Source organism: Podarcis raffonei, chromosome 8 (assembly GCF_027172205.1).
Source record: "Podarcis raffonei isolate rPodRaf1 chromosome 8, rPodRaf1.pri, whole genome shotgun sequence".
Classification (NCBI taxonomy): domain Eukaryota; kingdom Metazoa; phylum Chordata; class Lepidosauria; order Squamata; family Lacertidae; genus Podarcis; species Podarcis raffonei.
The window spans coordinates 24,497,688-24,514,442 of NC_070609.1; positions in this window are offsets into that span (position 1 = coordinate 24,497,688).

Genomic DNA, 16,755 nt, shown 5'->3' on the forward strand with positions numbered 1-16,755 from the left:
CCAAGCACAATAATCTTCCCACCCCCCACCCCATCCCAGTTGTAGTAAATGGGATGCCACAACTTGTGACTCTTCTCTAACACGCTTGCACAATGGGGCAGGGTTCCAAATGGCAGCGCTGTTTATCATCCATTGAAGGCATCCAGCTCACCAAAACAAAACAAAAAACCCCAACAAACCTCTGAATGCAGATCGTTATTTCCTGCATTATTGAGCTGGGAAACTGGATCCAGGCCCCAGCCAAGAATGGTTCACTAACCCGTAACATTATGCAGGGAGACAATGATCCTCCGGGAATGACGCATGAGGCTTTAGTAGTTCCCTGTCCTCTACTGTTACAGTGGAGACATCCATAAGGGCACTCACTGGCTCCTCTTCATGAGAACCAATTTTAGTTGATGGGCAGAAATTCAATTTTGTTTGCTTTTCCATGAGAAACTTGAATCAGAACCCAAACACTTCCAAGTTCACACGTCTCTGAATTTGGCAACACGGTTCTCCAACTTGGCTATGTGTACCAAAAATGAGTGCACTAGGGAGGGGAAAGTGTGTTTTAAATGCACATTAGTGAAAATATCATACAAAGATTCATAATACGAGAGGAAATAGTAAGTACATTGGTCAATACTGCATATAAAAATCTGTTCATTAGAAGAAATTTGTAGTAAAATAATAACAGCTGTTTTGAAGGGGGGAGGAATCTGTAGTAAGGTGCAAAATTGAGATTAAGACTGGAAAATTGAGAAACCGGGTCAACAAAAGCTGACAGATTTGCCAATCCCTGACCATGGTACAGGGACGCGGGTGGCGCTGTGGGTTAAACCACAGAGCCTAGGACTTAGAATCATAGAATCATAGAGTTGGAAGAGACCACAAGGGCCATCGAGTCCAACCCCCTGCCAAGCAGGAAACACCATCAGAGCACTCCTGACATATGGTTGTCAAGCCTCTGCTTAAAGACCTCCAAAGAAGGAGACTCCACCACACTCCTTGGCAGCAAATTCCACTGTCAAACAGCTCTTACTGTCAGGAAGTTCTTCCTAATGTTTAGGTGGAATCTTCTTTCTTGTAGTTTGGATCCATTGCTCTGTGTCCGCTTCTCTGGAGCAGCAGAAAACAACCTTTCTCCCTCCTCTATGTGACATCCTTTTATATATTTGAACATGGCTATCATATCACCCCTTAACCTCCTCTTTTCCAGGCTAAACATGCCCAGCTCCCTTAGCCGTTCCTCATAAGGCATCGTTTCCAGAAGGTTGGTGGTTCGAATCCCCGCAACGGGGTGAGCTCCCGTTGCTCGGTCCCTGCTCCTGCCAACCTAGCAGTTTGAAAGCACGTCAAAGTGCAAGTAGATAAATAGGTACCGCTCCAGCGGGAAGATAAACAGCGTTTCTGTGTGCTGCTCTGGTTCGCCAGAAGTGGCTTAGTCATGCTGGCCACATGACCCGGAAGCTGTACGCCGGCTCCCTCGGCCAATAAAGCGAGATGAGCGCTGCAACCCCAGAGTCGGTCACGACTGGACCTAATGGTCAGGGGTCCCTTTACCTTTAACCATGGTATAACCTTATATTTTGAGGGCTGAAACAAGTGCAGGGACAGCAGAGGTGGCCAAGGTTCATCAACCATGCATGGCATTTTGAAATCAAGAGACGTACAGTCAACATGTGGATATACATCGATCTGCAGTGCAATGGGAAGATTTGGGTTGGGAAGGCTGGATTCCAATTTCTGGTCAACCTTGAATCTCACTGGGTGGCCTTAGGTCAAGTACTTTCTCTGTGCCTAACCTACCACACAGGGTTGTGGTGACCACAATCCCCATGTAAACTTCCCTTGGGGAAAAGGCAGGATACGACCGCGAGAAACAAATCAAGAAAAGAACCATACATTTAATGTTCAGGAATGGTTCTGTTAAGTGGCTAGAGGGACATTGGTTTGAAGATGTGGTCAGCCCTGCAGCCACATCCTATGGGTGCCTTCTAAGATTTGCCACATCAGCAATGGCAGGAGTCAGCATTGCATTCCTGGTCAGCATCCTGTGCTTAATTTTGGGCTGTGAGCTTTTATGTTTGGTTCTATGAGATTCAATATGCACTTTTTTTCACTCACAACATTGAATGGGCTTAAAGGCACAGCTCAGCTTGATGTGTTGCCATACTGCAAAGGATTCTGGGGCATGTGCTAGAATGCACCATGGATGGAAGGCACTGCTGTTCCCAGTTGCTCTCACCCTGGCTCCTATGTCAACCAAGACTGCACTCTGTACTTTGCCTGATATTTTTGTACAGCATCCTAAAATCCTAGAATTGTAGAGTTGGAAGGAAGCATAAGGGTCCAACCCCCTGCAATGGAGGAATTTTTTGCCCAACGTGGGGTTCGAATCCCCAACCCTGAGATTAAGGAGTCTTGCACTCTACTGACTGAATTTCGAATGCAGAGGAAGATTGCCCCCACACCACTTCAGATTGCAGAGCAGGATCAGAATGGCAGTGCAACCATTCTCAATGGGCAAGCATTCTCTGCAACTCTGCAAGGCATGGACGCTAGCCCTGGTTGCCATCCCATCAGTTGCAAGCAACATTCCCATGCAAATCTGAATTGTGGGGCAAGAGTAGTCACAGGGAGTGCTGTGGAACACTCCCAACGACTCTTGAGAACTATATCAGAAGTCAGCCATAAAACTCTTTTGTAGGGCAAGAGTGATAGGGATGCACAAGAGAAGGCCAGGAATGTTGGGCAACAATCCCTTAACCCCTTCAGATTCCCAAGGAAAGATCAACATTGGCAGGCAAGAACTTTTAGGGAGATTTGCACACCCATGTCTGAACCTCAGAACACCAAAGAGCGTCCAATAAACACTCAGTAACGGACCCCTGCTCCCCTCCCAAAAACACAGCTTGGAAACCACCACACAACATCTAAGGAAGAAAGACAGTCAAAAGTCCAATTTTATTATTGCACAATTGGTAGCAGCAGTCTCTGCTTTCATATTCAGAGGGAGGAGTGGCTTCAGGTTCAAGGGCACCTGGGCAAAGCAAATATTTGTAAGCCTCTCTGGATTCACCTGGGAGAGGCAGTCACAGCATTGCAAACAAGCCACACTGGGTGGTGGCGCCCTGCAGCCATTTTAATTGCCCACAATGCCCTGGAACAATGCTGTCCTAGAGCACTGTGGGAAATCTGACATGTCCGCTCCACCCAGCCAACCAGTGTTGTTCAGAAGGCTATGGTGAAGAGGTGTGTGTGTGTGTGTGTGTGTGTGTGTGTGTGAGAGAGAGAGAGAGAGAGAGAGAGAGAGAGAGAGAGAGAGAAATTAAAAGGGGTGGGCAGGGCTGGTATCAGCAGTGGGCCCCGCTACAGTGCTGGCAGCCCAAGGCTGCTGGGCACCAACCCCAGGCCTGCTCTTTGGCAAACCTAACCCTGCTCTGATCCACTGCACTGCAAAGGCACGAGAAAGGGCAGGATCCTACTGGTTGGAGTGGGGGGGGCGCGCTGAGATCGATAACCCTCAAGCTGATCCGGCTTGGCTTTTATTCGTTCAGCCAGTGAGACTCTTACTCTGAAGCCTCCCCCCACCTGTTTCCCTCCCCCTCCCTTTTTGTGCTGAAAGGGGGGGGGGAATTAATGCAAAGTTGCTTTAAATTAGAAAAGAAAAAAAATCCTGACACAGAGAACAACTCTGGCCGGCTGCTGGCTGGTGGGTCTTGGCAGGCTTTGGAAACTGATGCAATCAGCCGTGATTAACAGTGGGGAGAGGCCTGGCTTGACAGCACTCCCCCACCTGCGTTTGCCATTGTGTTCCTGTTAGCTGCTCGCAGGTGTTTGCTGGCGCCAGGCTGTCTGAGCTCCCAGCCTCGGCTCCTTCCCCCGCCCCTCCCTGCCGGCTGATCTCTGCCTCTCCGCTTCCAAGTCCATTCAATGCGCCTCTCTCTCTCTCTCTCTCTCTCTCTCTCATTCACACGTCTGCAAACAAGGCCCCACATAGAAAAGGCCCAGCCGCTTGCTCTCGCGCTTAATAGCCTCTTTCCAAAAAAGAAAAAAAGCACCATCCATTGCTCTCGAAACGCCAAAAATCCTGCAAAAATTCCTGCCTTAATTTCTCTGCAAGTCCCCCCCCCCCCGCCTTCCTCGCGCGTGGTGGTACGGGGAACACTCAGAAGTCTTCTCTTTGGTCCTCCACTCCCCCCCCCCGCTCCCAGCCCTTTCCCCCTGTTTATTACTCGCTCTCGATCGGGCCAAAGGGGGCTTTTGACCGCGAAATAATTGAAAGAATTTCATTCCTCTCATCTCTCCCCCCCCCCCGCCCGTCTTTCCTTTCTCTTCCCACCCGACCTTTATAGAGAGGAAGAGAAACGTAGAGGCCGCTTCCAGTTTTCCTCGTGCATTGAGATCTGTTTAATCGCTCCTGGAAACCGGGTAATTGGGGGCGGGGGGGGGAGAAATGTGCCGAGCCCTGCCCTTAAGTGATTTAAAATCATTTCCAAGAAAGTGGGGGGCGTTATGTAAAACAGGGTTGCTAATAATATTGCTGTTGTTCCCTTGGCAGGGCTCCTGTGCCTTTTAACAGCTGCTCAAGCTGAACTCCCCACAGATAGCATTTTCCCCTAGGGTTGCATGTGCGGGGCAGGGAGCGAGGTTAGGGGTTCACTTGTTGAGCTTGTGCTGGGAGTTGCGGTGGGGTGTGCAGCGGCATTTGGGCGCAGAGGAACGCACGCTGCGGCTCGGGCGTCTCATCCTTGCTCCCCTCCAGCTCAGCATTTTCCGCACTGGATGGCAGTGGCTTTGCAGGGTTTTTAGACCTGGGACACCCCCAGTCCTATCCAGAGATGCCAAGGATGAAACCAGGGGCCATTCCACCAACCTATACCTTTTCCCCACGGAGGAGGCCTGCCTGTGAATCACCTGTGAACCTGTGGCCCTCTAGATGTCGTTGGACTCCAACTCCCATCAGCCCCAGCCAGTCTGGCCAAAGCTCAAGTATGATGGGAGTTGGAGTCCAGCCACATCTGGAGGCCCACAGGTCCCCCACCCCTGGTCTGTTCTGACCGGTAGCAGCTTTCCAGGCTGAGGTTGTTCCCAGTCTCTGCTCCCTGGCTGTTTTAATTTTCTATGCCAAGGATTGAACTTGGGACCTTCATGTTCTCTGCCACTGAGCTGTGGTTCCTGCTCTTGAAAACCCTGCTAAAGAGAGAAAACATGGGATATCAACCCATCAGTCAACATCTCCTCTTCCTCCTCCTCCAAAATGCTGTGGAGGAGAACCACCCAGTCTACATAATGAACTGCTGTGTATAATGGCAACATGCTGGTCCCTACTGCATCTGGGGTGAAGAATCTATGGATCTCCAGATGTTGCTGGACTCCAGCTCCCATCATCCATGACTATTGACCACACTGGCTTGGGCCAATGGGAGCTGCAGTCCAACCACATCTGGATGGCACCAGGGTGCCCACCCTAGCTGCAGCAGTTACCAGCATGCTGCCATTACATGCTGTAGCTTACTCTATACTTCAAACTTCTGTGTCGTTGCAGAAGGATCAACACAAAACAAGAGGATATGGCGTTTGTGTGTGTGTTGTGTGTATGAACTTTGTAAAATTTCCCAAACCTAAAACAGACCTGAAGGAGGCCTTCAAAACAGAAGAGTCGACTCCCAAACAAATTATTCACAACTTTTACTTACACTCACTGCCAGCTTTTGGAATCAGGCATGGCCAATGGTGAGGGGAGGATAGGAGCTGGAGGTCCAAGAACCTCTGGAGAACACTGTATTGGTTCCCCTCGATTTGGAACATCTTCTCCAGGATCACTGATTTGGCCTGCACCACAGCTTGAGCCTTCTGGTGTGGCTGGTGTGCACCATCCCAATCAGGTTAAGGCCAGATCTGGGGGTTGGGGTGGTTGAACAGCCTAAGAAAACTGCATGCATACATAACACTGAAAGTGAAAGATGTCTAGAAGAGGCCCAGATCTTTTAGAGGGCATTCACCACTTTTCTCCACTGCTACAATCTCATCCACCACTCCGCCTACCTCCACCCCCGGCATTCCCTCCTTCTCACCGAACTGCAGAGTCTTAGATAACTTCTGCTCTCCAGGCCTTTTCCCCCTTCTTCTTAAAGGTTGCCAGATGTTCACTGTCAATAGGAAATGGACATGATTTCAAAAACACCTATGAAACAGCCAGCTCTATCCTTATCTCAGTAGAGACCTGTAACAGACAGACACGCACATGCCTCCACAACGGACAGGCCTCCGTAAAAGGGAGACACTCTCCCCCCACCTTCGGTTCTTCCAAAGCATGGATGGGCAATTTGTTTGATGCTGGAAAAGCAACCATGACCACAAGGACTCCAAGCAATTTGATGCCTGTATGATTGACATAGTTTGCACAAAGCTGGCGTGTTCAAGCCCAAAGCTGATGAACACATAGCATTTCCTCTGTGCACTTACTTGTGCCATTTTTAAACTAGCCTGCACATACGCACTCTCACAAAAAGACCTGAATTTGTTCTTTGGAAAAATCATCAGCTCAGATCCTGATTTATACTTAAGACGCAGTAACGGGAATCCTTCCTGGCAAATAAAAGATAGCTTTGGTTTTCGGAAACTGCAAGCCTGAATAGCTTTAGGAAACGGGTTTTGTTTACATTAGGAAACGTGATGAATCTCACCAGCTTCAATCTCCCAGCCAGCTGAGATAAGCAGGAGCTGCGGAATTGCTTAACCCTGAACCTCAAAGAACCTCCTGGGTCAAAACAAATATGTAAGGTTGGGGTCTCTATGCCAGTGGTGGGTGGGGCCATGGCTACATCATCATAATTATCATCATCATTTGTTAAATTTACATTTGGTCCATGCAAAACCCAGAGGTTCCTGCACACACAGTAGACACAAATGCCTCTCCATCAAAAATCACCTCTCCAAGAAGCATTCTGGTTACATCAACACCTTCCAACTAAAGCACATTTATGCCACTTTTACTGTTATGGCTTCCCCTTAAGAATATTGGGTACTGTAGTTTATCTCCTCATTGAGCTACAATTCCCAGCGCCCTTGACAAACTGCAGTTCCCAGGGTTCTTTGAGGGAAGCCATGTGGTTCAATGCACAGGGAGGACGCGACCTATGACAATTAAAAGGCGCATACCAGCCAGGCAAAAAGCACTGAAGAAGGGAATATAACAGGGCCAGTGAGGATATGTGGTTGAAGAAGAGCCCCAAAGGGTCAGCGAGATAGGCTTGGTGGGCGGCTCATATACACCCTTAGCATATGTCATGAACTGGCAGGATGACAGGGAAGAGGAAGAGGATCCTGCCGAGAGGTGTAGCTGGGACCGGGAAAACACCGGGGCAAGCAGGGGATGGGGAAGGAAGTACTCACAGGGTACGGGTCAGTGCACAGGAACCAGAGAACTAGGACCCATCACCAGAAACAGAGGGGCCCCTGTTTCCACAGACACACAAGGGGCACTCTAGGAGGCTGAGGCAGGCAAGGGCCCACAACCCAGCACACTACCTGGCTAGGTGGGGCTTGCTAGCTCTGGGAAGAGGTGTGATTCCTCAGCTGCTGTAGGCTTGGAACAGGTGAAAGGCACCTGCCTCCTCAAGCCCAGATGCTGCAATCAGCATGCAAAGTACCAAAGGGAAGCAGAGCTGAGGTGCTGTGTTTGCTCAACTGCCCATGTTGATGGACCTTGTTTTGGATGCTCCTGGACTTTCATAGGACTGTACTTTGGGTTTGACTCTGGACTGTATCCTGACTGCTGGACTTCAGCCTTGGCTACTTGGATTGACCCTGGCCATTTCCTGACCTTTGGACTTGGGGTTTTGGACTTTGCTTGTGTGGGTTGATCCTTGCACTTTGAACTTTTGACTTGGCATGCTGCCTTGCTGCCAGTTAGGTCAGGGGTTCAGAACAGCTTAGTGTGTGAGAGAACCCAGACATCTCCAGTGCTCTCTCTTCTAAAGGAAACCTGCCCTGTAAAACTGGGGTCCAGGAACCTTTAGCCTTTGCAATGTGCTAGACTATATCTCTCTGCATCCCTGATTGCTGGTTTGCCTGCTGGGTCTGCTGGGAGTTAGAATCCACAAACTAAGCAACTCTGTATGTAGCTTATAATATATACAATGCCAAAATAATAATGGCTTGTGCAATTCAGTATCTCAAAATTGCGCATGCCATTATTATTTTGGCATTATATATATTATTTGAGATTTAATGTAACAGAAGGTGGTGAAATGCTGTATATTATTGTTAATGGGTTTTTGTAAACTACATACAGAGTTTGTGATTTATGTCTCTGTGTTCCTTGGGTGTGGTATGGGAGTTAGAGTCCGGCACCTTCTGCAGTGCTGCAGGTTCCCCATCCCTGCTGAAAAGACAGGCTTGCAGTTTCTCTTGGGGGCACGCAAGACCCAGTTATTTATTTATTCTAAAGTTTTATATCTTGGCCTTTGCCAAAGCTTTCCAGGACTGTTTACCCCAAAAAAGCACCCCAAAAAAGCAAGTCACACAGGCAAAACATTATAAATAGCAGCATGCAAAACCAATGCAAAATTGTTGGGGATTTGCATACAGGAATTCATTGATGTGTGATGGTATCTTAACAGCTTTGGCAATTCAGCTGTAAGGTCTTTGAACTGATCTCCAAGCTGAAGTTTGACACGCAGAGGAGTGTGATGGGCATGTTAGGCTTGCCATACGCCAGGAAAATGTCCTGGTTTTCGGGCGTAAAAATGGCGTCAGGGGGGAATTTTGCTGAATTGGCAAATTGTCAGGGAAAATCTGGATGTATGGCAATGTGATGGAAAAAGCAGCGAAAACAGCTCCAAAATCTTAAAATCATTATTGTTGGGGGAAGTCCCCCCCCCCAAAGCTCAACAATTTAGGTGGGTTCCTGGTGTCAGGAATGATGCTTTTTGAAACATGGCAACCCTAGGGCATGTTGCCTGATTTGTAGCTTGCTCATGACTGCCAGTGCAAGATCTACTCCTGGCTGAGAAATCTCACCACCCCATAGGCAAAGCACAACCTCTGAAATGCAACGTACGGTTCCAGGTGGAAAAATCTAAATTGGAAACAGAATTGTTAGAATCCAAAACTAAGACTTTGTCAAAAATGTATAACTTGCTGCTGAAATGGAATACCCAGGATGAGACGGTTAAATCTGTAATGATTAAATGGGCACAAGACGTTGGACATAATATTATGTTTGCTGACTGGGAACAGTTGTGGACCACCGGGATTAAATTTACGGCATGTAATGCCTTAAGAGAGAATATTATGAAAATGATATACAGGTGGTACATGACCCCAGTCAAGCTTGCAAAAATCTATCATTTGTTGTTGTTTTTTAATAAATTTTTATTAATTTTCCAACACATATTAAAAGACAATACAAAACAATACATAAACAAACAAACATATAAACACGTATAATTTCTTAACCTTCTTTTCCTTAAGCCTTCTTTCAGCGACTTCCCCATACCTCCTTTTTCTGCATCCCTGTTTTAAATCTTTCCAGCAACCCCTAATTTTAATTACTTATAACACTTCCTTTAAATCCTTTTTCTCATGTCCAATTGTTTATCGCTGCAATTCTATTTTACATTACTCATAACATTTTAACACTCATTAATTTTACAACAGTTCTTAAGGTAAACTTTAAATTTCTTCCAATCTTCTTCCACCGTCTCTTTCCCTTGGTCGCGGATTCTGCCTGTCATCTCAGCCAGTCCCATGTAGTCAATCACCTTCGTCTGCCATTCTTCCAGTGTGGGTAGTTCTTGTGTCTTCCAGTACTTTGCTAGCAAAAATCTATCATTTGCCCGACAATAAATGTTGGAAATGTAAGGAAAATGAAGGTACATTCTTTCACCTTTGGTGGACGTGCCCCAGGATTAAGGCTTTCTGGGAAATGATATATAATGAATTGAAAAAGGTATTTAAATATACCTTCTTGAAGAAACCAGAGGCCTTTCTCTTGGGCATGGCCGGCCAAGTGGTGCCAAAGAAGGACAGAACTTTTTTTATGTATGCTACAACAGCAGCAAGAATACTCATCGCAAAGTATTGGAAGACGCAAGATCTATCCACTCTGGAAGAATGGCAGATGAAACTGATTGACTGTATGGGATTGGCAGAAATGACTAGCAGAATCCGTGACCAGGGAGAAGAGTCGGCAGAAGAAGATTGGAAAAAAATTAAGGACTACTTACAGAAATATTGTAAAATTAAGGAATGCTGAATGGTGTTGGATTGAAATTGAGTGGTTTCTAGCTGTAATGATATAAAGGAACATGGATGGGGAAAAAAGGGTTTGGAAAATAAGGTAATATTATAAGCTGTAATGCTTTAAGTTAAGGATTTGCTGAACAAATAATCTTAAATGGAGTACAAGAAGGGGAGGTATGAGGAGGTCAGAGAAATTTGTTATTGAAAAGTATGCTTTATGAACTATATGTGTTTGTTTTTTTAATCTCTTTGTTTGTTTGTTTTTGTTTGTATAAAAAATGGGAAAATTTAATAAATATCTTTTTTTAAAAAAAAGAAATGCAACGTACGGATGCAACGTCCATCTTTTGCCAAGCTGAAACATCAGCATAATATGACATTAATAACATTTATTATTTTTATTTCATTTATGTCCCACCTTTTCCTCAAAGGAGCTCAAGGTAGAGCACGTGGTTCTCCCCGTCCTCCTTTAATCCCCACTACAGCCCTGTGAGGGAGGCTAGGCTGAGAGGCAGCGAATGGCCCAAGGTCAGCCAGCGAGCTTCATGGCCCAGTGTGGGTTTCAGCCCTGGCCTGCTGGGTCCTAGTCTGACACTCAAACCACTATACCACACTGGCTCTCAAATTCAGCCGTCGGAGAGTGGGGGTGGTGAAGGAATTTTAAAATATGTGTCTTGCAACTTGACGTTCAAACCATGAAATGCAAATTTAATGTCAAACTTGTATCTCCGTGTCATCTTGAATGACGGCACCCACATTCCGTGGCTAACCCTAGATTTGGTGATGGATTTCACTCTCGCCTGAGACAAAGAGGCTCATTCAGGAGATGAAAAGGAAGAAGTGCTTTCTGCCTCTGATGCAGAAGAGTTGTTATTGTCACAAGAAAAGCCCTGCTGCATCAGACCAGAGGCCCATCTTAGTCTGGCATCCTGCTGACCACAGCAGCCAACCACAAACAGGACATGAGTGCAGGAGCTGATTGTGTTTCCCAGGAACTAGTATTTATAGGAACATAGAATCATAGAATTGTAGAGTTGGATGGGACCCCAAGGGTCATCTAGTCCCATCCCCTGCAATGCAGGAATCCCAACTAAGAGCATCCATGGCAAATGGCCATCCAACCTCTGCTTTAAAAAACCCAAGAAAGGAGAGTCCACAACCTCTCTTACTGAAAGATTATTCTTCCTGGTGTTTGGTGGGAATCTCCTTGGTTTGGGGGGTGTTGTTGTTGTTGTTAAAAAGGTAAAGGTACCCCTGACCATCAGGTCCAGTCGTGACCGACTCTAGGGTTGCGCGCTCATCTCGCTCAAGAGGCCGGGAGCCGGCGCTTGTCCGAAGACAGCTTCTGGGTCACGTGGCCAGCATGACTAAGCCGCGTCTGGCGAACCAGTGCAGCACACGGAAACGCCATTTACCTTCCCGCTGGAGAGCGGTACCTATTTATCTACTTGCACTTTGGGGTGCTTTCGAACTGCTAGGTTGGCAGGAGCTGGGACCGAGCAACGGGAGCTCACCCCGTCGCGGGGATTCGAACCGCCAACCTTGCGATCGGCAAGTCCTAGGCACTGTGGTTTAACCCACAGTACCACCCACGTCCCGTTGTTGTTGTTAAGTTAATTAAATTTGTATACCTTCTATAACCATAGATCTCAGGGCAGTTCACAACATAAAATTGAGATATTAAATACATAGTAAAAATAAAAGCAAAGACAACCCAATACAGTGGTACCTCAGGTTACATACGCTTCAGATTACATACGCTTCAGGTTACAGACTCTGCTAACCCAGAAATAGTACTTCAGGTTAAGAACTTTGCTTCAGGATGAGAACAGAAATCGTGCTCCGGTGGCACGGCAGCAGCGGGAGGCCCCATTAGCTAAAGTGGTGCCTCAGGTTAAGAACAGTTTCAGGTTAAGTACGGACCTCCGGAACGAATTAAGTAATTAACCCAAGGTACCACTGTAACCCCCCAATTTCCACAACCTATTTTAAAAGGGCATCAGATGTCATTCAGACAAAGGCCTGGTTTAAAAGGAATATTTTCGCCTGGGGCCTAAAGTTGTATAATGAAGGTGCCAGCCAAACCTCCCTGGGGAGAGTGCTCCATAAATGGAGCCAATGTAGAAAAGGCCCATTCTCATGTTGCCACCCTCCAGACAAAGGAGGAAACAAGCTTGCTCCATCTTCCATGTGAGATATTTGAAGATGGCTATCATATCTCATCACAGCCTGCTCTTTTCCAGACTAAACATACCCAGCTCACTCAACTGTTCTTCAGAAGGCTTGGTTTCCAGACCCTTAATCATCTTGGTTGCCCTCCTCTGCACACGTTCCAGCTTGTCAACATCCTTCTTAAATTGTGGTTCCCGGAACTGGACACAATATTCTAGGTGTGGTCTGATCAAGGCAGACTGGAGCGGGACTATTACTTCCCTTTATCTGGACATTCTACTTCTGTTGATGCAATCTAGAATAGCATTAGCTTTTTCTGCTGCTGCATCACACTGTTGGCTCATGTTAAGCCTGTGGTCTACTAAGACCCCAAGATCCTATTCAGATGTACTACTGGCAATCCAGTACTGGTAGAGTGAGAGATTATTTATCTCCTTAGAATCATAGAATTAGAAGATTGGAAAGGGCCCAAGGGTGATTTAGTCCAACCCCATGCAACACAGGAATCACAGCTAGCACAATGTGTTCAGATTAATTCTGTCTTTATATTTCTCTCTCCAACCTTCTTCTTTCTAAAATGTCACTTTTTGATTTATTTTACCTATATTATTGAAATGTAAAGTGTGACGTTTATAAAATAAAAATAAAAAAGAAAGGAAATGGAAATATGTCTTAACACTGACTCTAACCATTGACCAGCTGGCTAAGTGCTGTCTACACTGGCTGCCAGCAACTGTCCTGGGGTGTCAGACAAGGAGTCTTTTTCAGACCTACCAAGAGATGGCAGGGATTGAACCTGTGTTCTTTGGCATGCAAAACAGGTGCTCTGCGGCTGAGCTGGCCCTTGCCTGCCCCATGCTGCCTCTTATTCTGAATGGAATGGGAAGATGATGACTAAGAGCCATTGATAGCCTTGTCCTCCTTGAATTTGGCTTAAAAGTCATTAGGCATCACAACAGAAAACTGGAGAGCCTTTTGTAAACAAATTATACTGTTTCCTCCAGTACTTTGTTCGCTGTGCCTCTTTGTCTCCCACAATTGCCCTGCTGGATTTTCACCAAACTGCTCCCCCCACCCTTATAAATGCTCAAAATGGTTGTCTATGCACCATGCATTCAAAGCATGTTTAATGCACCCCACAGAAAGAACATTGGATACTATAATTCTCACAGAACTATGATTCTCAACACCCAGTGTGAGCTGCAAATGCATGGTGCAACACAGCCAATGTGCAGCCAAGAATTTGTGAGCGTGACTTTCTCAGGTACAGGTGGCCTTTTGAGTTGGGATTTGAAACCTCTATATTCCACACTTAACTTGGTGGTGGTTCTTCATTCAGGCCAATGGCCACGTTTTGGCTGGGTGGAGTCGTGGCGCTACTTGTTTACCAACCTCTCCTATGTTGATCCATTGGCTTCCCCCTGGGCTCAGATGTGCTGACCCACTCCAAGCAACCCTATAAGCAGGGAAACTGTCAGCTATTTAAAAAACTGGGGGGCACAGGTTCCTGACCCAAATTTGCATCAAGTGGCACACATTGGCATAAAATATGCATATGCTAGTTTCAGCAGGAGCGCATAACCTCAGGCCTTGGGAGCCAAATGTAGCCCTCCAGACATTTCTATTTGACCCTTAGAACTTTCCCTAGACTAGGGTTCAGCAACCTTTTTCAGCCGTGGGCCGGTCCACTGTCCCTCAGACTATGTGGTGGGCCGGACTATATTTTTTTGGGGGAAATGAACAAATTCCTATGCCCCACAAATAACCCAGAGATGCATTTTAAATAAAAGGACACATTCTACTCAGGTAAAAACACACTGATGCCTGGACTATCCGTGGGCTGGATTTAGAAGGCGATTAGGCCGCATCCGGCCCCCGGGCCTTAGTTTGCCTACCCCTGCCCTAGATGCCATCCCTCAACTGGCGCAGCCTCACACCCTGAGTGTTATGCATGGCTGGAATGTGTCCTTGGACTCTGATAATTCCTCTTGCTTGTCTCGTTGTTGGCGCCCATCTATCTCAAGAGAGTGCGCCTTCAGAGACAAAGTCTGCACTCCCTCTCTGGGGGTGCAAGCCTGGGCAGTGTGTGTGGTGATCCTGGGCTGCCCAGATGGCAAGACCCCTCCCCTCTCAGCCTCGCTGATGTGGTCCAAAGGAAAGCAGAGCAATACATTTGGCACCAGCTTGGCTGCAGGAGTTGCCAAAAGGAGGCGTACAAAGTGCTATCCAACCGCCCTAGGGACTCTGCTCCAGATTTATGTAGGGTTAACTCCTTAGCCTTTTCTTCTCCCGAAGATGTCTTGCTTGCCTGGATGAAGATAAAGAAGGGAGTTGGTGAGTGTATGAAGAAGCTAGCCTACTGTACAAAGGTGTTGTTGTTTAGTCGTGTCCGACTCTTTGTGACCCCATGGACCAGAGCACGCCAGGCACTCCTGTCTTCCACTGCCTCCCGCAGTTTGGTCAGACTCATGCTGGTAGCTTCGAGAAAACTGTCCAACCATCTCGTCCTCTGCCGTCCCCTTCTCCTTGTGCCCTCCATCTTTCCCAACATCAGGGTCTTTTCCAGGGAGTCTTCTCTTCTCATGAGGTGGCCAAAGTATTGGAGTCTCAGCTTCAGGATCTGTCCTTCCAGTGAGCACTCAGGGCTGATTTCCTTCAGAATGGAGAGGTTTGATCTTCTTGCTGTCCATGGGACTCTCAAGAATCTCCTCCAGCACCATAATTTGTACAAAGGTAACATGTATAATAATTGCACCACCCGCCTTTGTCTCTGGCCCCGCCCAGCACTGACATGTGGTTCTCAGAAGATTGAACAGAAGGGAATGTGGCTGATAAAAGTTCCCCACCTTTGGGATAGGAGATCTGGGGGCCTGGCAAGAAAGACCTGGTTGGTGTTTGTGCCCCTTGGACTACCCCATAGCAACACCCCAGCCTACAAGCTTTTTTCTGCTTGGGGGCAAAAGATGATTCCTGCTGCCGACTCATTCATTTCCAGGCCCTTCCTGGCTATTTTCCCACCTCTCGATCCCATCTGGATTCCAGCACTTCTTCCTGATGCTGACATCCACCCCACTCTCTGTCCCAGCAAGAGTTCCTCAGGTCGAGGAGAAATGCTTGGGGGATGAGTCGGAGAAGGCGATAAAACTGTTCAGACAAACCTTTTCTCTTTCTTTCCATTTTTGGCATTGATGCTCACCAGAAGAAAAAGGACCTGCTTCTTCTCAATGGTTCAGTCAGACTAGAATATAGGGTGTTTTTTAAAAAAGAAAATTTTTTAGGAGGCTGTGCTTATTCCCTTTCTAATATGGTCAGCCAAGCAGGAATTTCATTTCAAAATGGGTCATAGCTCCATAGTGGAGAGATTGTCCACTCGAGGTCCAAAGTCCATCTTTGGGTTTTGTTTTTCTGAAAGATCAGGTAGTGCAGGGGTGGGGAACTTGTGGCCCCCAGAAGCTGCTGGACTCCAGCTCCCGCAAGCCCCAGATGGCATGGCCAATAGTCAGGGATGACGGAAGATGTAGGCTTTGTACCCAGTATCGTTGATGCACTCTCACTGCCAATGTCAGAAGCAAAGTACACATGACATCGCCCACAATCCTTATATACATCTTATAGTTTCACCCCATGTCACACGTCCAGCTTCCCAAATAACTAGTGTGCACAGTTGCTCCTTCTGATGCCCTTGTCTCCAACGAGAAATTGCATACACCACGCATCAGGCAACATTGCTGCGATTCCTTGGAAGGGCTTTTTTTTTGTACTTTCCTGATTCCAGAAGCCATCAAACTCCTGCAGAACCACTTTCCCATTGACAGGGCTTTCTAGCCAGTTCTGTACAAGTTCGCTTACCATCCTCTCATCTAGGCTGCTCTCTATTTTGATGAATCAGCGGTGAAATGGAAACAGGAAGCCCGTTCCCCAAAGCTGTGGACTTCATGAGAGTCAACCATGTTTGGGCCCCTTGGAGCTTTTTGGTGGGCCAGAGCGTAACTCTTTGTCACCATCTAGTGGGTGAAGCAAACAGTTGTCTCGAGGCCAGGGCAGCATCTCATGTGAGGAGGCTGCATTAGAAAACACTCCCAGTGCATCTTCAAACAGGACATCAGCTTGCCACAGACCCAGTTCCTCCCTAAATGGCCTCGGCCCAGTATACCTGAAGGAGTGTCTCCCCCTGCATCATTCTACCCGGACACTGAGGTCCAGCGCTGAGGGCCTTCTGGCGGTTCCCTCACTGCGAGAAGCCAAGTTACAGGGAACCAGGCAGAGGGCCTTCTTGGGTAGTGGCACCCGCCCTGTGGAACACCCTCCCACCAGATGTCAAAGAGAAAAACAACTACCAGACTTTTA